At 41.9% G+C, this 24,654-nt stretch overlaps 2 protein-coding genes across 9 annotated transcripts in view; one reads left to right on the forward strand and one right to left on the reverse strand.

The window, feature by feature from the left end:
• The window catches only part of HERC1 (HECT and RLD domain containing E3 ubiquitin protein ligase family member 1), a 222,915-nt gene extending 209,412 nt beyond the window's left edge, over positions 1-13,503 (reverse strand). For 4 of the 8 annotated variants that reach the window (XM_050795897.1, XM_050795894.1, XM_050795892.1 and 1 more), the window contains exon 1: positions 13,038-13,175. The gene's annotated coding sequence lies outside the window, so the exon portion shown is untranslated. Of the gene's footprint in view, positions 1-13,037; positions 13,177-13,399 lie in introns of those variants that run through there. The other 4 variants (XM_050795895.1, XM_050795891.1, XM_050795889.1 and 1 more) reach the window with 2 other exon arrangements.
• SNX1 (sorting nexin 1) overlaps positions 1-24,654 on the forward strand; it is a 631,233-nt gene that overhangs the window by 301,975 nt on the left and 304,604 nt on the right. The gene's annotated exons all lie outside the window — the stretch shown is intronic.

A 24,654-nucleotide genomic window follows, 5' to 3' on the forward strand; every position in this document is an offset into this window, starting at 1 on the left:
AATGTATCTCAAAAAAAAATCAAAACCAACAGAGACGTTATCCTTTTTTTTTTGCTTTTGAGAGGTCTTGCTATGTTGCCTAGGCTAGTGTTGAACTCCTGTGCTCAAACAATCCTCTGACCTTGGCCTCCCAAGAAGCTAGGACTATAGGCATGCCACCATGCCCAGCTTAACAGAGACTTTAAATCAGGAGTTTAGAGTGAGGAAAAATAACTTACCAGAAACAAGAGAAAATATTACTATTACATTAACATTACTACCATTATCATTAGGGGACAACCAAATAGCTTAAACACTTGCAACCAGAACAAGAGCTAAAAATTCAAGTTTTTGGTTTTTTGGGTTTTTTTTGGGTTTTTTTACATATTATTTAGCACACTCTATGAACAATTATATGCTCTTGATAATGTTATAAATCCTAAATCCTAACATTTCACAATGTAAAGGGGAATCACTTGAACCAAGGAGACAGAGGTTGCAATAAGCCAAGATCGTACCACTGCACTCCAGCCTGGCAACAGAGTGAGACTCCATCTTAAAAAAAAAAAAAAAAGAAAAAGAAAAATTCAGCAAGGTGTGGTTGTGCACGCCTGCAGTCACAGCTACCTGGGAGGCTGAGGTGGGAGGATCACCTGAGTCTTGGGAGGTCAGGGCTGCAATAAGCCATGATCCCACCACTGCACTCCAGCCTGGGAGACAGAGTGATACCCTGTCTTACAAAAAAAAAAAAAAAAAAATCAGTTAATCTAATTTAGAGACAGTTTTACTCCACAGACAACTTCCTGTAGTCATACTCCTAGTTTACTACATGCTAGGGACTTTTCTAGGCAGTGGAATAAACAACATATCTAATAATCCTGCTTTCATGGAGTTTACATTCTAGTGAGGGAGACAAATAATAACCAGGTAGGCAAGTAATTCAATATCAGGAAGCATAAGTGCCATAAAAAAAATAAAGCAAGAAAGATAGGGGATGTAGGGAGGGACCACTGTTTTATATTGCATTCACCGAAGATCTCTCTACAGGGGTGAAGTCTGACGCACTCTCTTTAAACAGAGGCCTGAACTATGTGAGCGAACCAGCAGTGCAAAAACTTGAGGAAAGGGATAAACAAGTTTTAAACCCTGGGAGTGTGCCTGGCTCAGTCAAGGAATACGGCTAGTTCAATGTAGGAGAAGTGGAATAAACAAGAAGAGGGAGGCAGGGACTACATCATGTAGGACCTTGCAGGCCATGGCTAGGAATTTGGCTGTTCTTTTAATTTAAAATAACTGTATTTTAAGTTATTTTAAAATAGCCAGGCACGGTGGCTCACGCCTGTAATCTCAACACTTTGGGAGGCCGAGGCAGGCAGATCACTCAAGGCCAGGAGTTCGAGACCAGCCTGACCAACATGGTGAAACTCCGTCTCTACTAAAAAGACAAAAATTAGCCAAGCGTGGTAGCATGTGCCTGTAATCCCAGCTACTTGGGAGGCTGAGGCAGGATAATCGCTTGAATCCAGGAGGCAGAGTTGCAGTGAGCCGAGATCGTGCCACTGCACTCCAGCCTGGGCAACAGAGCAAGACTCTGTCCCCAAAAAAAAATTATTTTAAAATAATAATAATAATTTAATTTAGAAGTCATCTAAAGTATTAAGTAAAGGAGTGATTAACATTTGAAAAGGTCATTCTAGTTATGAAGTAGAAAATAGCCTATAAGAGGTCAAGTGAGAAAACAAGGAAATCAGATAAGAGACTATTATAATTACCCACACAGGAGATGGTGGTGGTTTAAACCAGCATAATAAGGCAGAGATGACAAAATGTGATCAGATTAGAAATGTATTCAGAAAATAGAGCCAAGATGATTTGCTAATAGACTGGTTAAAGGGTACAAAGAAAAAAGAAGAATCATAGATCACTTAGGATTCCGGCCTGAGCAACTAGTTGAATGGTCCTGCCATTTACTAATACCAAGAGCAGATTCAGAGGAAATAATGAGAATAGGAATCATACCTTCTGTGTTGTATAAATTTAGTTTGAGATGTCTATTAGATAGTTTGTTATATAAGTAAACTCATGTCATGGGTTTGTTGTACAGATTATTTCATCACCCAGGTATTAAGCCTAGTACCCATTAGTTATTTTTCCTGATCCCCTCCCTCCTCCCATTCTCCACTCTCCAACAGGCCCCAGTGACTGTTGCTCCCCTCTGTGTGTCCACATTTTCTCATCATTAGCTCCCACTTATAAGTGAGAACAATCTGATGAACTATGACACTCAATCTTGGGGAGGGGGTTCAGGCTAAAGATATAAATGTGAGTCAATAGGCATACAGATAGTATTTAAAGCCATAGAACTAAATAAATATAGATGTAGAAGATTTTGTTTATTTCATCCTCACATCAGCCCTATGATGTAGCAACTATAATTATTACCATTTTATAGATCAGAAAACTGAGGCTAAGAGATGAAGACTTGCCTAACATCATTCTGCTAACTGGCAGAAGAAAGAAGGAGGTAGGGGAAAGAACAGATCTAACTGACGACAATGCCCATGACCTTTCTCAACTGGGGTTTGTTATCTGAACCTCAGAACATTGACAATGGTCGGAGTGGATACTTTCTCAATTCTCACAAGGATGGTACATAACTAGTGCCATCCTACATTGGAGAGAAGATAATTCTTTATATATAACAAATGTCTAAATGTCTTTGGATATTTGGGTTTAATTCTCTTATGAAACACAGTTGAAAGAACTATACTATACTACCATTAATCCATTATTATTATTCCATTGCTACTATTAGGAATCATTTAAAATGAGAGAGATTTCTGCACAGCAAAAGAACAATTAACAAAACGAAAACGTAGCCTATGGATTTGGAGAAAGTATTTGCAAACTATGTATCTGATACAGGGTTAATATTCAAAATATGTAAGGAACTCACACAACTCAATAGCAAAAAACAAAAATGAATAACCTGCTTTTAAAATGGGCAAATGACTTGAATAGATATTTCTCCAAAAAGGACATAAAAATGGCTCAACATCACTAATCATTAGGGAAACACAAATCAAAACCACAATAAGGTATCACCTCACACCTGTGAGGATGGCGATTATCAAAGAGACAAGAGATAAGTGTTGATCAGGGAGTGGAGAAAAGGAAATACTTGAACGCTGTTGGTGGAAATGTAAATTGGAACAGCCATTATGGAAAACAGTATGTAGGTTTCTCAAAAAATTAAAAAGGGCCAGGTGCAGTGGCTCACGCCTATAATCCCAGCACTTTAGGAGGCCGAGGCGGGCGGATCACAAGGTCAGCAGATGGAGACCATCCTGGCTAACACGGTAACCCCATCTCTACTAAAAATACAAAAAAATTAGCTAGGCGTGGTAGCAGGCGCCTGTAGTCCCAGCTACTCAGGAGGCCAAGGCAGGAGAATCACTTGAACACTGGAGGCGGAGGTTGCAGTGAGCTGAGATCATGCCACTGCACTCCAGTCTGGGCAACACAGCGAGACTCCATCTCAAAAAACAAAAAAAAATTAAAAAGAAAACAACCATATGATCTAGCAATCTCTCTTCTGGGTTTCAACCCAAAAGAAATAAAAGCAGCACCTCAGAGAGAGAGATGCATTCCCATGTTCACTGCAGCATTATTCACACTAGCTGAGATATGGAACCAACCTACACGTCTGTCAGTGGATGGCTCGACAAAGAAACTGTGATACAAATACACTCTGGAATATTATTCAGCTTTCAAAAAGGAGATCCTGCCATTTACAACAAAACAAATGAACCTGGAGGACATTGTGTTAAGTGACATAAACCAGACATAGGGCGGAAAAAAAAAACTAAAAAACTAAATCATCTTTTCTATATGTGGAATCTTAAAAAAAAAAAAAAAAAAAAAAAAAAAAGTCAATACATAGAAACAGAGACTAGAACTGTGGCTGGGAGAGTGGGGGAGATGTAGGTCAAGGGAACAAAGTTGGAGTAATATAGGATGAATAAATCTAGAGATCTAAAGTATAGCATGAGGGCTGGGTGCGGTAGCTAAAGCCTGTAATCAATCCCAGCACTGTGCGAGGCTGAGGCAGGGAGATCACCTGAGGCCGGGAGTTCGAGAGCAGCCTGGCCAACTTGGCAAAACCCCGGCTCATTAAAAATACAAAAAATTAGCTAGGTGTGGCAGTGCACACCCAGCTACTCCGATGGCTGAGGCATGAGAATCACCTGAACCCAAGGTGGAGGTTACCATCAACAGAGATCATACCACTGCATCCCAGCCTGGGTGACAGAGCAAGACTTTGTCTCAAAAAAATAAATAAAGTATACTATGAGCACTATAACTAATGTTAGCATATTATATACTAGAAATCTTCTAAAAGTAGATTTTAAATGTTCCTAGCACACAAAAAAAGTAACTATGTGAGATGATGGGTATGTTAAATTGCTTACCTATAGCAATCATTTCACTATGAATATCAAAACACCATGTGTACACATTAAATTTATACAATAAATAAGTAAGTAAGCCTGAAATAAACAAATAAAACTAGAGAGAAGAGACTGGTGAACAATATGTTACCATCCTGTGACTTTTTGTGGGCTTATTTTGCAATCAGTAAAATGAAGTATTATTTGAAGTTTTTACAGCAGCAAAGGTGATTGTACTTTAAGACTATCCCAGGCCTTTACTGGTTCCATTCACAATCAGCACTCAGCATCTATTTTCCTGGAAACATCCGTTCATTAGAAAGTCACTTAAAAAAAAAAAAAGAAAAATAATATATATATATATTTTTTGAAACAGAGTCTCGCTCTTGTCGCCCAGGCTGAGTATAATGGAGCGTCTCAGCTCACTGCAACCTCTACCTCCTGGGTTCAAGTGATTCTCCTGCTTCAGCCTCCCGAATAGCTGGGATTACAGGCACCTTTCACCATGCTCGGTTAATTTTTGTTTTTTTTAGTAGAGATGGGGTTTCACCATGTTGGCCAGGCTGATCTTGAACTTCTGACCTCAGGTGATCCACCCACTTCAGCCTCCCAAAGTGCTGGGATTACAGGTGTGAGCCACCACGCCCAGCCAAATAATAATTTTTTTAAAAGAAAATGAACAGAATATAAACTCGTCAAGTTGGAATTAATGTGTTCCAACCACCTGGAGCAGTGCTCTTTCTGGGAATGAACCTAAATTTCCAGTCTTGCTGGGCAGCACTTGTTACCCTAAAAGATGGCGATTTCTTCATGTTGTCTTAGTTTTTTGGCACCACTAAAATCTAATAGGATTGCCCTAACCCAGAACTTTAAACTCGCAGTTTAATTTTCATTACAACTACCCTCCTTCCTTATGGAACAATCACAGGTTCCAAGATACTGCCATTACTGGTCCAAATAACCACCATACCATGGGTATCAATATGTACTGTATACACTGTTCAAAATAACTATGTACAATGTGAACCAATAACTACCGTATCACATATTCTAGAGGAAGAAATATTATTAGAATTTCAGTTATCCTTTGTCAAACTCCACAAGTATTTTAGAGCACAGGTACTACAAATCAATGTAGCACTTCCATTAAATGCAAAATGTTAAAATGAGCAATCCTGACTAGGCCAGAACTAACGGACTTCACCTGCACATAATAAGCTACATGTATGAATGCAATATTAGTGGACAATGTATTTCACTTTCAAGCTGTAAGAACCAATCATCTACAAGCATTAAGTGCCCATCCACAAGGGGTCACCAGAATGACTACTATTTTTTTAATCACTTATCTCTGGTTAAAAGAAAAAAAAAAGAAAAAAAAAATATATATATATATAAAAAAAGTATGACAACATATTCTGTTGGTGCTTTCACACATTACTGGTGAGAATGCAAATTGGTACACTTGTGAAGGAAAATTTGGGGATTTGGGAATATCTAACAAAACCACATGTGCACTTAACTTTTGAACTAGCAATCACACTTACAGAAATCTGCCTTGAAGAAACAGTTCTAACAATACCAAAATACTATGTACAAGACTATTTACATAAGAAACGACCAAAATGCCCATACATAGATGAATGGTTGAAGAGGTTAAGAAACATCTACACAGTCAAGTCACAGCTGTAAAAAAGAATAGGCTGGGTGCAGTGAGACCAGCCTGGGCAACATGACAAAACCCCATCTCAAAAAAATCAACAAATTAGCCAGGTGTAGTGGTGCACACTTGTAGTCCCAGCTACTCGGGTGGCTGAGGCAGGAGGATCGCTTAAGCCTGGGGGATTAAGGCCGCAGTTTGAGCCATTATTGTACCACTGCACTTCAGCCTGGGCAACAGAGTGAGACTGTGTCAAAAAAAAAAAAAAAAAAAAAAAAAAACGCAAAGAAAATGAAAGGAATATCTCTTCAAAAGAATGAACTGATTTGGAGTAATTTCCAGGATATACTATTGAGTGAAAAAAGAAAAGTGCAAAAGAGTGTAATATACTCTTCACATAAAAAAGAAGGGACTAGGAAAACAATCTGGCAGTTGCTCAAAAAGTTAAACATAGAGTAATCATATGACCCAGGAATTACACTCCTAGGTATATATACTTTTGAGAATTAAAAATATATGTCCACACAAAAAATTGTACATGAATGTACAAAACAGCATTATTCATAACAGCTAATAAGTAGAAAAGCAAATGTCCTATAACAGCTAATAAGTACAAAACATAATGTAGTATACTCATACAATGGAATAACATTCAGTTATCAAAAGGAATGAAGTACTGATACATGCTACAACATTGACGAACCTTGACAAAATTATGCTAAGTGAAAGACACCAGGCACAAAATGCCACATATTATATGATTCCATTAACACAAAACATCCAGAATAGGCAAACACACACAGACAGAAAGTAGACTGGGAAGGGGATCTGGGAAGTGATTGCTAATGGATACAGAGTTTCTTTTGGGGGTGACGAAAGTGTTCCAGAATTCTAGTTGTGATGGTTGCACCATCTTGTGAATACACTAGAAACCACTGAATTGTACACTTTAAAAGGGTGAGTTGTATGGTATGTCAATCGTATGGCAATAAGAAATTATATGAGAAGAAAACGAATATAAGAGAATATCCACATATATTTTCATTTGTGTAACAGAAATAAAGGAAGGGACAAACCAGAAACTAAATAGACTGTGTACCCACAGGGCATGGGCAAGAGGTAGAAACAAAGATGGGGGGATGAAAATGAGATAGTAAAAACAAGGAGAGAGTGACATTTTTCAGTACAACTTTTTTCTTTTCTTTTTTTTGAGACAAAGTTTTGCCCTTGTTGCCCAGACTGGAGTGCAATGGCGAGATTTTGGCTCACCGCAACCTCTGCCTCCCAGGTTCAAGCGATTCTCCTGCCTCAGCCTCTCGGGTAGCTGGGATTACAGGCAAGCGCCACTACGCCCGGCTAATTTTGTATTTTTCGTAGAGATGGGGTTTCTCCATGTTGGCCAAGCTGGTCTCGAACTACCAATCTGAGGTGATCTGCCCGCCTCAGCCTCCCAAAGTGCTGGGATTACAGGCATGAGCCACTGCACCCAGCCCAGCACACCTTTTTATATAGTAGTGTTTAGCAGTAGCAGTGTTTAGTAACTGTAATGTTTCATATGCCAAAAAGTAATAATAATTAAAATCATCTAGGGTTGGAGGGAACCCAAAATGGAATAGTAACAATAACAAATGAACCTAATGCATTAGGGATGAATAAGATTAACTAAACTAAAGGGAGTGGGAAAGAAAATAACTAATCTAAGTAACTTTGGAAAACTATTTTGACTAGATACTATAAGGCTAAAGACAAAAATAACTACATACAAATACTCTAATTAGTAAATACGTTTTTCTCTAGGGTACAGGTTAGCAATCTGTAACCACTTCATGTGTATTCTAGAAGTCAACAAATTAGTGAGTCTCCTCTAGATCATGAAAGCCAGTTTTCTGACAGAGACAGAAGTTACAAATAAGGAACAGGAGAAGGTTAGGATGAACTTTGTGGTACTGGATTAGAATAGGTGTCAATATGAACCCACGGTTTTAAACATATACAGAAATAAAGGCAGGATACTGTGGCTCACGCATGGAATCCCAACACTCTGAGAGGCCAAGGCGGGAGGATCACTTGAGGTCAGGGGCTCAAGGCCAGCATAGACAAAATAGCAGGACCTCGTCTCCACTAAAAAAATTTTTTTTTAATCAGCGGGGCATGGTGGGTGCATGTCTGTAGTCCCAGCTACTTGGGAGACTGAGGTGGAAGGATGGCTTAAGCCCAGGAGTTCAAGGCTGCAGTAAGCTATGATCACGCCACAGCACTCCAGCCTGGGTGACAGAGCGAGGCCCTGTCTCAAAAAGAAAGAATTATCAGTATGTGTGTATGTGCGCGCACATATATGTTTATACATATATACATAAAATATGTGTATGCACATATTATATATATACAAAAATATATATAATATACTGATATATTTCCTAGTTCTGTCAATTGAAGTCCTAAGAGCAATAAAACTCCACTAAACATAATGAGTATACAGATTTTGATTTTAAATACTATTCTCCAATAAAAGGAACCAGAACTCCTTGGAGAAGTAGACTCCAGGACTGGTGCAACGAAAAATAAAAAGAACAGCCTGTGGCCCCAGAATATAAGGAAGTGCTTGAAAAAGGGTAGAGGCCAACCTGAAAGAGTTTCCAATGGCCAAAGCTGGAACAATTCGAACAAGAAAATAAATAATGATAGTATTGGATTATAACCCATAGAAAATAAAGATCCATAAGAAGACACTAATATAAACAAATAATTGAATAAATAAGTGAGGGAAAGGTGACATCTCTCCCTTACAGAAGAATTCCAATTAATAAATGCAGAAGGAATGAGGGAAATACAAAATCATAATTAGCCAAACACCACAGTAACAACTGTTGCTGACAAGATCTACCAATGGATGTTAAAAATCAATGGCAGAAAGTTTGAGGAGAAACTGTATATCCACAGTCTCAAAATATCTCCCCCAAGATATGTATGAACAATAAAGGGAAGAATAGTAACTTTACCATGAAGAATACCGCTAAGGGTTCAAAGTTAAAATATCACTAGCAAAAATACATGTCAACACCATGTACCCCCAATATGATGCGTTGAGAAGGATACAACATCACTTCTGTAGTTTTCTTGCAAAACATGCTTAGCCTCAATCAAATCATGAGAAAAAACATCAGACAAACCCAAAATGAAAGAAGTTCTACAAAATAACAGTACTCATCAAAAATGTGAAGGTCGTGAAAAACAAAAACTGAGGAACTGTCAGAGATTGGAGAAGATGAAGAAGACATAACAACTGAATGCAACGTGGGAACCTAGATTAGATCCTAGAACAACAACAACAACAAAGGCATTAATGGGAAAAACCAGTGAAATTAAGTAAAATCTACAGTCTAGTTAATAGAATTACACCAATGCCAACTTCCTGGTTTTGATCATTGTACTATGGTTACATGTAAGTTGTTAACATTAGGGGGTGCTTGGTGAAGAGTATGTAAGAACTCTGTACTATTTCTGCAACTTTTCTGTAAGTCTAACATTATTTCTAAATAAACCATTAAAAATAAATAAAATCCATTAACCAGTCATCTGATACAACTGTCACATCTTCTTGCTCAAGGATCTCATCTGAAATTTAAGTCCCATTAATTTAGAGAGCCCAGTAGGAGACATCAGAACAAACTAAAATCATAAAAAACGGATCTGGCATCTAGTAAGTAAATAACCACTTTATGCTCTTTTTCACTTTTTGTAGTTAAAGAAAATGCTAACAGATGTGACTTTACTGGCTTTGCAAATTTCTTTGTAAATGATTTGACCAACTTTTTATGTTTTCAACATCATGATAATCTGCAATATGTGCTCATAACAATGTATTTTATGCGTTATGTTAAGCCGAAATTGTGTAGAGCTTTGTTGTTGATTTTTTTGTTTTTTTGTTTGGTTGGTCGGTTTTTTTTTTTTTTTTTTTTTTTTTTGAGATAGAGTCTCACTCTGTCTCCCAGGCTGGAGTACTGTGGTGCAATCACAGCTCACAGCAGCCTCAACTTCCCAGCCTCAATTGATCTTCCCGTCTCAGCCTCCCTAATAGCGGGAACTGCAGGTATGCACCACCATGCCCAGCAAATCTTTGTATTTACCATAGAGACAGGGTTTCACCGTGTTGTCCAGACTGATCTTGATCTCCTGGGCTCAAGCCATCCTCCCACCTCGGCCTCCCAAAGTGCTGGGATTACAGGCGTGAGCTACTCTGCCTGGCCAAAAGTTCTATTTACAGTTTTAAAAATACCTTCAACAGATTATAGTATATTGTTATTATACAGTTATCCAACTATAACATTCAAGTTTTGTTTCACAAGTTTCTTTTCTTTTTTTTTTTTTTTTTTTTTTTGAGACGGAGTCTCGCTCAGTCGCCCAGGCTGGGGTACAGTGGCGGGATCTCAGCTCACTGCAAGCTCCGCCTCCCGGGTTCACGCCGTTCTCCTGCCTCAGCCTCCCGTGTAGCTGGGACTACAGGCGCCCGCCACCGTGCCTGGCTAAGTTTTGTATTTTTAGTAGAGACGGGGTTTCACCGTGTTAATCAGGATGGTCTCGATCTCCTGACCTCGTGATCCGCCCATCTCGGCCTCCCAAAGTGCTGGGATTACAGGCGTGAGCCACCGCGCCCGGCCCACAAGTTTCTTTTCATCCTAACACAAACGTTTCACTCTCCAAGCCACAATGTCATCATTACCATCATTTTAAAATCTGAAAATCTGAATTTTAAAAGATCAGCTCCTTCAATACATTCAGCCCTTTTTTCTTTTTCTATTTCAAATATTAGGGAGTATTTAGCATGACTTTTTTGGGGGAAAAATGCTTGGGACATTGGAATTGTATTACTATTTATTATTTGCACCCTCTACTAACCAATCCAGTCCAATGAACAACATATCCTCCAAAATTCCTTTAAATTAAGTGAGATTTTCAAGAGATGTTTATATTAATAAGCAGATTAAGTGACGCATTTACATTTGCTTTCTCTTCCATGCACCATCAGGGTGCCTGCATTGGAAATGGAATACATGACCAGCAAATGAATGGATGTGTCACATATAAACAGCATGACTGGAAATTTAAGAAGCAAAATGATAAGAACCTTCGGGAAAGCAAAATTCATAAAAGTTTAGAATTACAAGAGGCCTTAATAGGCCATTTAATCCATTCCAATAACAACAACCCGAGATGACAATCTATCCTATTTTTAAAAGGCTCCAGATTTCCAACCTCCCTAGATATCTCATTCTGCCATACAATCTTGTCATGTGATTTGGGGGAAATATTATGACTGTTCTTTGCCCTACCTAATGCTACCTTTTCTCAAATAATATAGCAATACATCTTAACTCACTTCCAAGATATATAAATGTGTATAGGTGCATAATACATATGTATATGTGTCCGTGTATGTGTATATATATGTATATGTACATTAATGCATAAGACAGGCACCTAGGACACTCAATTTTGCTTGTATAAACACAGGCTTTGGAAACACATATATTAAAGGGACATACTCATCCCACATTAATCACAACAGGCACTATGAAATAAACAATGTCACAGAACAATTTTGGTCTAAAAATATCCAGTAGAAATCAATTTCATAAAACCTTGAGGTAAATAGGTTTCTTCCCACTACAAATAATCATAGTTTCTTCGCCTTCTACAAATACTGCCCCATTTTGAGCAACCACCACTAGCAGCATTGTAAAAATATAATACATACATATGTACTAGATCCAAATAAACAATGTTTTAACGTTTGGTTTTTCAAACCACTTAGCTAACAATCATTTTGGAAAAGGGCCCAATGAAAAAGATAGTGATGGCAGAGTTCAGCCAGTGATAATGAACAACTAGCCAGTTTTAATCAAGCAGGCCAGAGAACTGATTCAAATAAAACAAATCATTTTTGGAACATATATAGAATGAGGAAGTCCCAAGGAAGGATTTAAAAAAAAAATATGTGTCTGTTAGGAAATACACCAAAATGTTAACCATTAAATGCCACCTCTGGAGATGTAATCACAAACATGGGTTAGTTTGTTCAGATTTTTTATTCCTATCATTTGATTATCTCTATATTCTAAGTATTATAGACATTTCTTAAACTAAAACAAATCTGTCCCTGTGTTTCACAGCTCTCTAAGATAACATGTCTTTTACATAACCTCCTGGGAAAGGTGGTACAAGCTCCTGTTTTCCTCGTGTCTCCCAGTAACCTGCCTCCCATCACAGAACAGACTTCACCATGTTCCCTGGGGTAGCTCCTGTCATCACCATCATCATCCTCATCTCACGCTGAAGACTAAACAATGCGCCCCGCCTCGCCTCGCCTCCCGGTTGCAAAGGCTTTATAATTTGTTGTTTTATCGGGGCGGGAGATTTGGAGAAAGGTTTAGCAGATGATGAGTTGCCTCCACCCAAAGGCAGAGGAGAGGAGGAAGACACGTCGTCCCAGCCTCCACCCCGCTAAAGGCGGCCGGCGCCTGGGGACACCGAGGTCGCGGCTCTCCCCGCACCCTGAGAGGGAGTCGGCCGCCGCCCTCGGACCGAGCCCCAGCCGAAGCAGGGGAGCTGCTCAGCGGATAAAGGAATGAGGCAGAAAGAGACGCGACCACCGTGGGGCCAAGGCACAGACACTGTAAGCTTCTGGAGGGGCGGGTCCCTCGGCCCTCTCCTCGGGCGCCTCGGCTTCTACGCTGCTCGGAGGCGCCCGGGCGGCAGGAGGCCTCTAGAGCCGGGGACCCGGGAGGGCCGCGCCGCGCCGAGAGGGCTCCCCCAGCTCGCTTGCCGTCCACCCGGGACCCCAGCAGCACCGCTCGGCGGCAGTCCCGAAACGGTCCCGGCCGGCCCTGCGCGGCTGGCAAAGTACACACACACACACAGCACCAGGAGGACAGAAGATGATGCGTTACCGTATGCGGCTCTGGAGCTGGCGGGGTGGGGCGCGGCTCCGGCGACCCGAGCCCGGCTCGGCAGAAGCTGCGGCGGTCGCGTCCTTTATTTTTGCTGCAGCAGCAGCGACTTGTCAAAGGGAAAGACGTAAGAGGCGGCAGCAGCAGCGGCGGCAGGCGAGTCTCGCGAGATTTGAGCGGAACTCTCGCGCAGCCGGGAGCCCTCGCCCCGCCCAGCAGGCCCAGAGCGGGAGGTGAAAGGGGAGCGAAGAGGAACGCTGCTCAGGTGGAGCTGGGGGTTGAGCGAAAAGGGGGGAGGGGATTTGGGCGCGAGGGGAGCCAAGCTAGGTGCTGGGGGCACTTTGCCACCGCGCGGCCCTCACCTTTCAGCCCTCGCGGAATCCGGGCAGCCCCGACTGCCTGCGGGGACCTGACTCCGCAGATGAAGCACAATTGGGGGCGTTTCACAAAGGATGGTGAGGAGTCGGGGGCCATGCGGTGCGCCCCGTTTTCCTGGTGGTGGGCAGGGAAGACTCCGTCGCCCGGCGCGGCTCGGGGACACGTGGTACGGCCGGCGGCAGGGCCAGGGCCACACCCCTTTATCTCCGCCGCGCACCCGGCGCCCCACGCTCTTTATCTCCCATCGCAGCGGAGGGCCGGCCAAGTTCAATCACATAAAAGCGTTTCACTTGACCTACTCTTCCACTTTGTTCGTGTCTTTGCGCCTTACGGGACTGCCAGAACCCTGCAGATGCCAGGGCCTGGCTCCTAGGTTTTCTTTTCTGTTTGGGAACACTGAGTAAAGTGTCCTTTGGGTGACTTACATCCTTGATCATGACCTCGACCTCCACAGTGAAACCCCATGAGGGGAAGGACACGGACTGGCTGAGTCCTCACCGTATCCCCAGTGCCTAACATAGGTCCAACTGGACATTAAATTGTTGAATGAATACCCCATCTCCAACTTCCTCTTTCTACCTGGTTTTGCTCCTGGACTTCCGCCTTTCCAGCCACCTTCATGGTGTCTTTCCTTCCAGATATTCTAACGAGCACCAATTATGTGTAACTGACCGATGACATGGGGACAAAAAATAGAGTTGGCCTCTGCGTTCCAGAAGTTTGCCATCTAATTGGAGGCGTAGAAGAAGCACACAAACATACGAGCCATGAATGTGTCACTAATATAAGAAATTACGGTATAGACAGACGAGGGAGTGCTTGCCCATAGTTAAATTAGATATATGTTTGTGTGTCACATGCGGCAGTTTAGTCCAAGAGTTAGGAGCCATGTGCTTCACTGTCAGACACTGTTGGGAATTATTCTGGAATCCCACTTATCCCAGGTGTGTGACTTTGGGCAAGTTGCTTGAGCTCTCTGAACCTCAGTTCCTTATGCGTCAATTTATTACACCAGTTATTATCACAAGGTTCCTCTGAGGCGTGAAATATATGTAAAGCTCACATATGGCACATATGAAGTACTCATTAAATGGTGGGTCTTACGTGTGTGGCTTTTAAGTTTCTATGTATAAAATGTGTATCTATTTCTGGTAAACGATGTAAGGGAGTAGCTACATGAGGAGTGATGTCATTGTTGCTAGTGCTTTATGATCTGGGTATTGTGTGTGAAGCTCACTCAAAAGCAACAAGCTGGCCCGACGCGGTGGCTCAGGATTGTAATCTCAGCACTTTGGGAGGCTGAGGCGGGCGGATCACGAGGTCAGGAGATCGAGACCATCCTGTCTAACACGGTGAAACCCCGCCTCTACTAAAAATACAAAAATTAGCTAGGCATGGTGACACACGCCTGTAGTCCCAGGTACGTGGGAGGCTGAGGCAGGAGAATGGCGTGAACCCGGAGGCGGAGCTTGCAGTGAGCCGAGATCGAGCCACTGCACTCCTTGTCCTCCTTTTAACTCATTGATATACTGATCTATGCCACTCACAAATATCATGACATTCTGTTATTCTTGAATTTGTAAAACTACTGGTTTTGCCCATTCTTTTTTTTTTTTTTTTTTTTTTTTTTTTTTGAGACGGAGTTTTGCTCTTGTTGGCCAGGCTGGAGTGTAATGGCACATCTCGGCTCACTGCAACCTCCACCTCCCAGATTTAAGCGATTCTCCTGCCTCAGCCTCCCAAGTAGCTGGGATTACAGGCGTGTGTCAACATGCCCGGCTAATTTTTGTATTTTTAGTAGAGGCGGGGTTTCACCATGTTGGCCAGGCTGGTCTCGAACTCCTGACCTCGTGACCCTCCTGCCACGGCCTCCCAAAGTGCAGGGATTACAGGCGTGAGCCACTGTGCCAGGCCTGGTTTTGCCCATTCCATTTCAAGAAAAGGACTGCTTACTTTATAAGACCAATCAAGAGACTCCCTGTTTTACCCTCTCCTTAGCTTCCACCCTCAGAGCTGTGTGTAAAAGAGAATTGAATACAATTGTGTTCAGTTGCATACAATTAGCAAATACTATTAGTGTCAGCAAGTGAGCCCTAACTACTAGCCACCATCACCTTGACCACACCACTTTTTCCCAAAAAACTTTCTTTCTTTTTTCTTTTTGAGGCAGAGTCTCACTCTGCTGCTCAGGCTGGAGTGCAGTGGCATGATCTTGGCTCACTGCAACCTCTGTCTCCTGGGTTCAAGCGATCCTCCTGCCTCAGTCTTCCAAGTAGCTGGGATTACAGGTGTGCTCCACCACTCCCGGCTAATTTTTTTGTATTTTTGGTAGAGACAGTGTTTCACCATGTTGCCCAGGCTGCTCTTGAACTCCTGACCTCAAATGATCTACCTGCCTCAGCCTCCCAAAGTGCTGGGATTACAGGCATGAGCCACCACACTGTGCCAAAACACTGTTTCATACTCAAATCAGCATATCCTAGAACCTTGTTGTCAGCATTATTCTCCCAACTCCACCAGTTCGTTTTATTCAGATTTCCCTAAAGAAAAATGTTGGAGATGGGAGGAGTGGATAGAGGGATTCAGAGCCACAGCCAAGTCCTCAGCATCACAAGCCCTTGGTCTGATAGCCCTCTGAGCAGCACACCTTGGCCATACCAGTCAGCCACATCTTCCTCCCCTCACACATGTCACCCCCACTTCATGCCTCATATTTCACAGTACCACACCACAGCTGGGAGGTCCCAGGCAAAGGAACTGGAGAATCAACAGTAGAATACATGGTTTTCATCTTTCATCTGCATATGGGAAATGTGCAGCTCCTAGAGGACTTAGTTGGAAGTGAAGAAATCCAGCAGAGCAGTAAAGTGTGGAGGCAGAGCAGCAGGGGTAAACGTACACTGGGAGTAAGTTTGTGTTGCCCTTGGCACTTGGCTCAGGAAACAAATCACTCTGAAAACAGAAAAGAACTCCAGAGCAGGAATCCATGGACATGAGTTCTGGTAGCTCCAGAAATTGCAGCCTAGTTGCCCTCTCATTACACAGTCTTTCTGAGCCTAGTCTCATATCTGTAAACAGGGGTGATAATAAAACCCACTGCCTGCCAGAGAGTATCATGGGAGTCAAATAACATAGGAAAGTACCTTGTAACCATATTTGTAGCACTATTTAACTGTGAGGTATGATTATTCATTGATTCATTCATTTAACAGATCTTTGTGGAATGCATATCATAAGTCAGGCATTGTGCAAGGCACTAAATATACTATTGAACAAGCTTAAATACCTGCCCTCAAGGAGCTTATGGTCTAATGGGAGGAGAGAGGGAAGAAAATAGATCATTATAATATCACATGAGGAGAGTGCAAGTGATAAAGGTACAGTGGGAGGGAGCAAGCAAACCAGAAGAAGTACAAAAAGAGCTGAAAGCTTTTTTGGAGGAGGTTTAGAAAACATACGTAATGGGCCAGGCATGGTGGCTCACGCCTGTAATCCCAGCACTTTGGGAGGCCGAGGCAGGCAGATTACCTGAGATCAGGAGTTCAAGACCAGTCTGGCCAACAGGGCAAAACCCCGTCTCTATTTTTAAAAATACAAAATTTAGCTGGGTGTGGTGGCTAGCACCTGTAATCCCAGGTACTCAGGAGGCTGAGGCAGGGAGAATCGCTTGAACCTGGGAGGCCGAGGTTGCAGTGAGTGGAAATCACACCACTGAACTCCAGCTTGGGTGACAGAGTGAGATTCTGTCTCCAAAAAAAAAAAAAAAAGTATCCATAATGAAGATTCAGCACATTTCATGAAGAGCGATTCCTAAATCAACTCCAAAATAACTTCAACAAATTGCTTTGTTGTGGGCTGTGAATTCTCCTTGGTTCTAATAAAAACTCGTATCTCCTAAACCATTAGAAAAGAGTCTTTGATATGGAGTCATTATATACACCCATTAGCTTTGAAGAAAGATGAAATTAATGGAGAGAAAAATCAGTGGTATCTTAATTAGAAATATTTTATTGTTACAGCTTGTGTTTAAACACCAGAAGAAGAATTTATTCCACCTCACATACTTGGTACCCAATAGTTCCCTTCAGCCAGTCTTTCTGATCCAGGTAATATTGCAGATCAGAGTCTAAGAGGCATTTCCAAAATACGATAACACATACCTTATTTTCATTTATGGTTTATTTTTACAGATGGTCCCTGACTTCTGATTTTTCAGCCTTACAATGGTGTGAAAGCAATATGCATTCAGTAGAAACTGTACTTCAAATTTTGAATTTTTATCTTTTCCTGGGCAATATGGATATTCTCCTACAGTCTTGGGCAGTGGCAGCAAGCTGCAGCTCCCAGTCAGCCACGCAGTCACCAATCCTACAGTGTCCTGTTTTGCCAGATGATTTTGTCCAGCTATAGGCTAATGTAAGTGTTGTCAGCACTTTAAATTAGGGTGGGCTAAGCTATGATGTTCAATAGGTTAATTATATTAAATGCATTTTTGAATTTTTTGTTGTTGTTGAGACAGACTTTTGTTGTTGTTAGTGTTGTTGTTGCAGTCACAGCTCACTGAAGCCTCTACCTCCCAGGCTCAAGCAATCCTCCTACCCAGCCTCCCAAGTAGCTGGGACTACAGGCACATGCCATCACACTCAGCTAATTTTTTTTTTTTTTTTTTTTTTTTTTTTTTTTTTTAGTAGAGATGAGGTCTGCTATGTTGTCCAGGATGGTCTTGAATTCTTGGACTCAAGCAATCCTCCTGCCTCAGCCTCCCAAAATGCTGGAATCACAAGCATGATCCACCACGCCTGGCCTGATTTGACTTACGATGGATTTATTGGAACATAACCCCATGGTATGTGGAAGAGCATCTGTACTCTGCTTCTTTACAAAAGGCTTTGAGATAGCTACTTTATTCATAATCATATTCCCTACAAAGAAACTCCAAGAGAGTGCATCAGTCCATCATTTCTCACAATTATTGAGTGCCTACCATGTGTAAGACATTATGCTAGAACTATAAGCTGTATGAAGTATGTCCATACCCTTTAGGGGTCTGAAAACTATAGATGGAGATATATATCCATGAAAAGATAGCTAAATAATAAACAATTCTATCCTTTTATCCTTATAGTTGATTCTGTCTCTCTATATTTCCTATTGGTTATATGAGCAAAATTATGAAGTTAGGTGCCCAACTTCTGAAACTTGTTCACTCTACGCTGCTGCTTTTCCAGAGAAGCAGGATATCAAAGAAGGGCAAGGTTTTAACTTGATAGTTATAGATCTATAATAGGTATTTTAGTAGGTCTTCTTGAATAACTCATCCTTTAAACAGAGCACAACCGTGACAATTTTCTCTTGATATAGGTAAAATTTGAAATTGGCGAAACCTAAAGACTAATTTAAATTAATTCTGGAAGACAAAGACTTGCAGAAAAAATAACCTTTGATAAAAAGCAATATGATATAAAGTAAAAGAAAGTACAGAAAAAAAATAAATATTCCCAGAACTCAGAAGAGACTCCTGGAGAGAATTTCATCCAGGTGGTAGAATTTGAGAGGGTAGCTGACAGCTAAATACAAAAAGTTACATATTCTGATAGTAAGGTATTCTCAAAACACCAACCTCCAAGCCACAAAAGTTGCCTAGAATTTTTGTTAAAATGTATCTACATATGAAAACACATTTATTGCCTCCTATCTTGCTAACAGATAATTGATCTGCCAAAGAGGTTTGAAGGGGGAGGTAGGATACTAAAAATAGGATCAGAAGATTGGCAGTTGGTTCTTTTGGAAACAGAGTTCTTTCTTGCTAAATGCAAACCTTCTAAGGTTTCTATTTGAAATCCATATCCTAAAATCAAATATTACATACACTAGGACAACCCACCGCCTAAACAGTATTAAAGACTTCCCTTTCTAGCTGTTTCTTAGACCTACAATGCAATAACCATTTTTAGATAAATTATTTTTACAACAGTTAGTGTTGTTTCATCAAAACACAATACCCTGGGGCGGACACAGATGAACATTTTCCCACTCAGCAGCAGGGAATGGAATATTGATTCTGGGGAAAGAAAATGAAGCTACAGGGGGAAAAGCCTACTATGTAGGGAGAAGGGAAAGAAGGGCACTAACAGTTATAGAGTGCTATCCATGCCAGACACTGTGGTAGCACATTGAGAAGAAGATGAACTAGGCACATCTTTGTTCTGGAAAGAAAATAATAAGAAGCATATATAAATAGTTTTACCTTTTTTCCACACTCTGTCAAGCCTCAGGATATATAAATAATCATAACACAAGTTAGAAAGTTGTGAGCACAATAAGAGGTATGTATCCCTTTTTCTCCTTTCAAAAAAGGACTGGGGGGCTTAGACGAGGTATAGTTAAATTACAGCAAGTTGGATCAGGGACAGTTAATGAGAAATGGGTTTTTTTGTTTGTTTTTGGTTTTTTTTTAAGACAGAGTCTCGCCCTGTTACCCAGCCTGGAGTGCAGTGGTGCAATCTTGGCTCACTGCAACCTCCACCTCCCAAGTTCAAGCGATTCTCCTGCCTCAGCCTCCCGAGGCAGGAGAATGCACCACCAGGCCCAGCTAATTTTTTTTGTATTTTTATTAGAGACAGCATTTCACCACGTTGGCCAGCCTGGTCTTGAGCTCCTGATCTCAAATGATCCACTTGTCTCGGCCTCCCAGAGTGCTGGGATTACAGGTGTGAGCCACTGCACCCAGCTAGAGATGGGTTCTTAAAGGTTGAGTGGTTAAATTTGGACAGTGGGAACAGGGCACATTCTAGGCACAAGAAACAGGATAAGCAAAAGTGTTCTCAGGATCAGCAGGCAGTCCAGTTTAGTTGTAGCTCTGTGATGCTTATGTTTTCCAAAACTCTTGGTTGCAAGTGACAGAAACCGAACCTGAACTTGCTTAGGCAAAAGTGAAGAATTAGCTCAAGAGATCCAAAAAAGGGTTTAAATGTCAAGCTAGGATAGGGCAACAAGCCAAGGCTTCAGGAACTTCTGGAGCCGGGAACTCTGTTGCTGCTTTGCTCACCTTGCTGCCTTGGCTTCAATTTATCTGAACACAGACCGGCTTCCTTCATATAGCTGGATATATGGCACCCCTTAGCTTTATGTCTTACCATTTCCACCCCTAGAATGGGAATAACATTCTTAAGTTTGAAAAAAAATCCTGCGGGAAGAATGCTAATTGGCCAGGCTTGGATCAGTGCTCATCCTTAGACCAATCGCAGGGGGCCCAAGGGAGGGGCAGGGCATAGTAAAAGAGAAAATGGATGATGGGGTCTGGAAAGCAGAGTCTTGTGAGGCTGTGTTTGGATAATTGATAAGGACTGAAAGATTGCAACTTTACAAGAAGCATATCAACAGGTGAGGAAACATGTTGGCCCAAAATTATGGTAACATTTGCTGCACTACCAGGTTAAAATGAGGTGGAATATTTTATGGCATTGTTCAAATTATTAATGTTTTGTCATTTCAAGATGTGAAACTAGATGGATCTCTCACACTGGCTTAATGACAGTAGGACCTGGAATCCTTCATCACTTATCTAGCCACATGACTTTAGGTGAACATCTTAGCCAACCTGAGCCTTGATTTCCTCACTGAAAAATAATAGTAATAATTATAGCTAACATCTGTTGAGTCTTGGTGTTCTAAGCACTTTTCAAATATTTAATATTCAAAACAAACCTATGAGGCTCTATAAATCTGATACAATAATCCCCATTCACAAGATTATTGTAAAGATTAAAACCCACGCAAGGCAGGGCGCGGTGACTCACGCCTATAATCCCGACACTCTGGGAGGCTGAGGCAGGTGGATCACGAGGTCAGGAGATGGAGACCGTCCTGGCTAACACGGTGAAACCCCATCTCTACTAAAAATATAAAAAATCAGCCGGGCGTGGTGGTGGTCATCTGTAGTCCCAGCTACTTGGGAGGCTGAGGCAGGAGAATGCCGTGAACCCAGGAGGCGGAGCTTGTAGTGAGCCAAGATCATGCCACTGCACTCCAGCCTGGGAGACAGAGCGAGACTCCATCTCAAAAAACAAAAAAACCATGTAAGATGCATGGCCTGGGCTGGGTGTGGTGGTTCACACCTGTAATCCCAGGACTTTGGGAAGCCAAGGCAGGCGGATCACTTGAGGTCAGGAGTTCGAGACCATCCTGGCCAACATGTTGAAACCCCATCTCTACTAAAAATACAAGAAGCCGGGCATGGTGGCAGGCGCCTGTAATCCCAGCTCCTCAGGAGGCTGAGGCAGAAGAATCACTTGAACCCAGGAGGTGGAGGTTGCAGTTAGCTGAGATCCTGCCATCGCACTCCAGGCTAGGCAGCAATAGTGAAACTCCATCTCAAAACAACAACAACAACAACAACAACAAAAACAGATGCATAGACCGATGCCTGGTGCAGAGCCAGCCCTGAATACATCATAATTTTTAATGATCTGTTGTCCAAAAAAGGACACTCTCTGCATTTCCTGATTGCTTCGGGAACCAAAAGCTTTGAAAAAACAAAAACAACAAATGGAAGGAAAGGACTCTAGACTCTATGACTCCTTATCTCTAACATAGAAGGGGGTAGATAGAGTAGGACTTATTAGGGACTAAAATAAGTCAGGAGGAGAGCTACTAAAAAATAAACAGAAAGTAGGAAATTGAGAAGTGTGGTAGTGGAATGTGAAGCAAATGAGAGTGGCCTAGGTTTTTGGTTCTGTTCTCTTGCAGGAGAGAACTTTCCAAAAAATGCCCATTAGTAAAGCAGAGCCATTTAAAGTTCTCATGTCTTTGACCTGAATGCTGTCAAACAACTCAGATTATTCAACCAAGGACAGGAACTAACACTCATTGGCAAAATCCATTGTGTTTGCGCTCTGTGCTGAGCCCTTTACACACAGTTGACCCTTAAACAATACAAGGGCTGGGGGACTAACCACACCCCACCCCTGCAGTCAAAAATTAATGTATAACTTTTGATTCCCCCAAAACTTAACTACTTATAGCCTACTGTTGACCAGAAGCTCTACTAATAACATTAAAGTCTATTAATATGTATTTTGTATGTTATGTGTATTTTATACTGTATTCTTAAAATGAAGCAAGCTAGAGAAAAGAAATCATAATAAAGATAATCATAAGGAGGCTGGGCACAGTGGCTCACGCCTTTAATCCCAGCACTTTTTGGGGCTGGGACTGGGGATCACTTGAGGCCAAGAATTCAAGACCAGTCTAGGCAGCATAGCAAGACAATGACTTTACAAAAAATTTTAAAAATTAGCTGAGTGTGGTGGCACACACCTATAGTCCCAGCTACTCGGGAGGCTGAGGCAGGAGGATTGCTTGAGCCCAGGAGTTTGAGGCTATAGTGAGCTATGATTGCACCACTGCACTCTAGCCTGGGTGACAGAGTGACACTCTGTCTCTAAAAAAAAAAAGAGAGAAAATATAAATGACTTTCTGCAGGTCACCAGCTAGTAAGTAGCAAGACTGGGATTCAAACACAGGTCTGTCTCACTTCAAAGCCTAGACTAGAAAATAAGTCCTACTTCCTTACCAGTGTGAGATATTCAAGGCATGAATACTGCCAAAATCTGAGAAAACTGATGAAAGAATAGGCCCTTCTTAACCTGTCTTTCTCCTACCCTTTCTCCTGTGTTCATCCCCCTTACACAGCACCTCCTGGCTGCCCAGGTCTGGAGACTTTCCCCAAGGACTATCTTCTCATCCAAATGTATCTGTCCTATTCTGCTCTTCACCATAGTGATATTGCACTGTAAAGAATTGATGTGCCTTTCTCTCTAGTTCACATATTTTTGCATTCTAAGTTGGACTTCCTGGGAGTACTGAACAACATTAAGAAATAATTCAAAAGATGGAAATTTAAGAACCTGGAAAAGGGACATGGATAAAACCAAAGCTGTTTACAGAGAAGTAGGCCTCTGAGAGTTCACCAGGTTGTACCATAGAGATCTTCACAAACATATACACACACACCCCCAGCTGTGAGTTCCCTGAGAGCTGAAACTGGGGCTGTCTTGTTCAGTGCCTGGAAATTGATAAATATATTGTGAATCAATGATACCTGAAATATACAGCTGCACTTTATTTTCCCTGGGCCTCAGACTAACCCAGCACACGGGCCAATTGTTCCAGGTGACAGGATTTGTATTCATCTTGAGCAAAACACCCCTTCCTATCCCCTCTCTTAGTGAGCCCTGCTGACCCTCCAACAAGGTCAGAAAGAACCAAGCCTCAGTGAATGACAGTGACCCCCATCATTGTGAAACATGGGATAAAGCTTTCAAGAGCACTGAGAGAATGAAGACAAACAGGTCTGCCTGTGTGTGGTGGTGAACGTGAGTTACTGCAGACAGTCAAAGCAATCACCAAAAACTCAGCAAAACCAGCAGTTCCTTGAGAAACATTCACTAGCCTTATGAGGATCTACAGATTATGTAGATGGACTCTCTTGGTTGCAAAGGGGGAACATTACTGGTTCACATCACTGGAAATTCCATGATATATCCAGCTTCAGAAATGGCTGGATGCAGATAATCAAACAAGATCATCACAGCCTTTATGTCTCACACTCTATCTCCAGGCACTGCATTCCTTTGGAATGGCTTCATTCCCTAGCAGCTCTCTCTCTCTCTGCATAGAGAAGGATCATGGCATCTAGCAGCTCTAGGCTTATGTTGTCATTAGAATTCTTTTTTATTGCCAGGCATGGTGGCTCACGCTATGTGTAATCCCAGCACTTTGGGAGGCTGAGGTGGGCGGATCACGAGATCAGGAGATCAAGACCATCCTGGCTAACACAGTGAAACCCCATCTCTACTAAAAATACAAAAAATTAGCCGGGCGTGGTGGTGGGCACTGGTAGTCCCAGCTACTTGGGGAGGCTGAGGCCGGAGAATGGTGTGAACCTGGGAGGCAGAGCTTGCAGTGAGCCGAGATCACGCCACTGCACTCCAGCCTCCAGCCTGCATGACAGAGTAAGACTCTGTGTCAAAAAAAAAAAAAGAATTTAAAAAAAAAACCTATAAAATAAAACACAATTTCAAAAAACAGAAAAACAAAACAAACAGGCTGGGCACAGTGGCTCATACCTGTAATCCCAGGACTTTAGGAGGTGGAGGTGGTAGAATTGCTTCAGCCCAGGAGTTTAGGACCACCCTGGGCAACATAGTGAGACCCTGTCTCTACAAAAAATAAAATA

The sequence above is a fragment of the Macaca thibetana genome, chromosome 7 (genome assembly GCF_024542745.1).
Source record: "Macaca thibetana thibetana isolate TM-01 chromosome 7, ASM2454274v1, whole genome shotgun sequence".
Classification (NCBI taxonomy): domain Eukaryota; kingdom Metazoa; phylum Chordata; class Mammalia; order Primates; family Cercopithecidae; genus Macaca; species Macaca thibetana.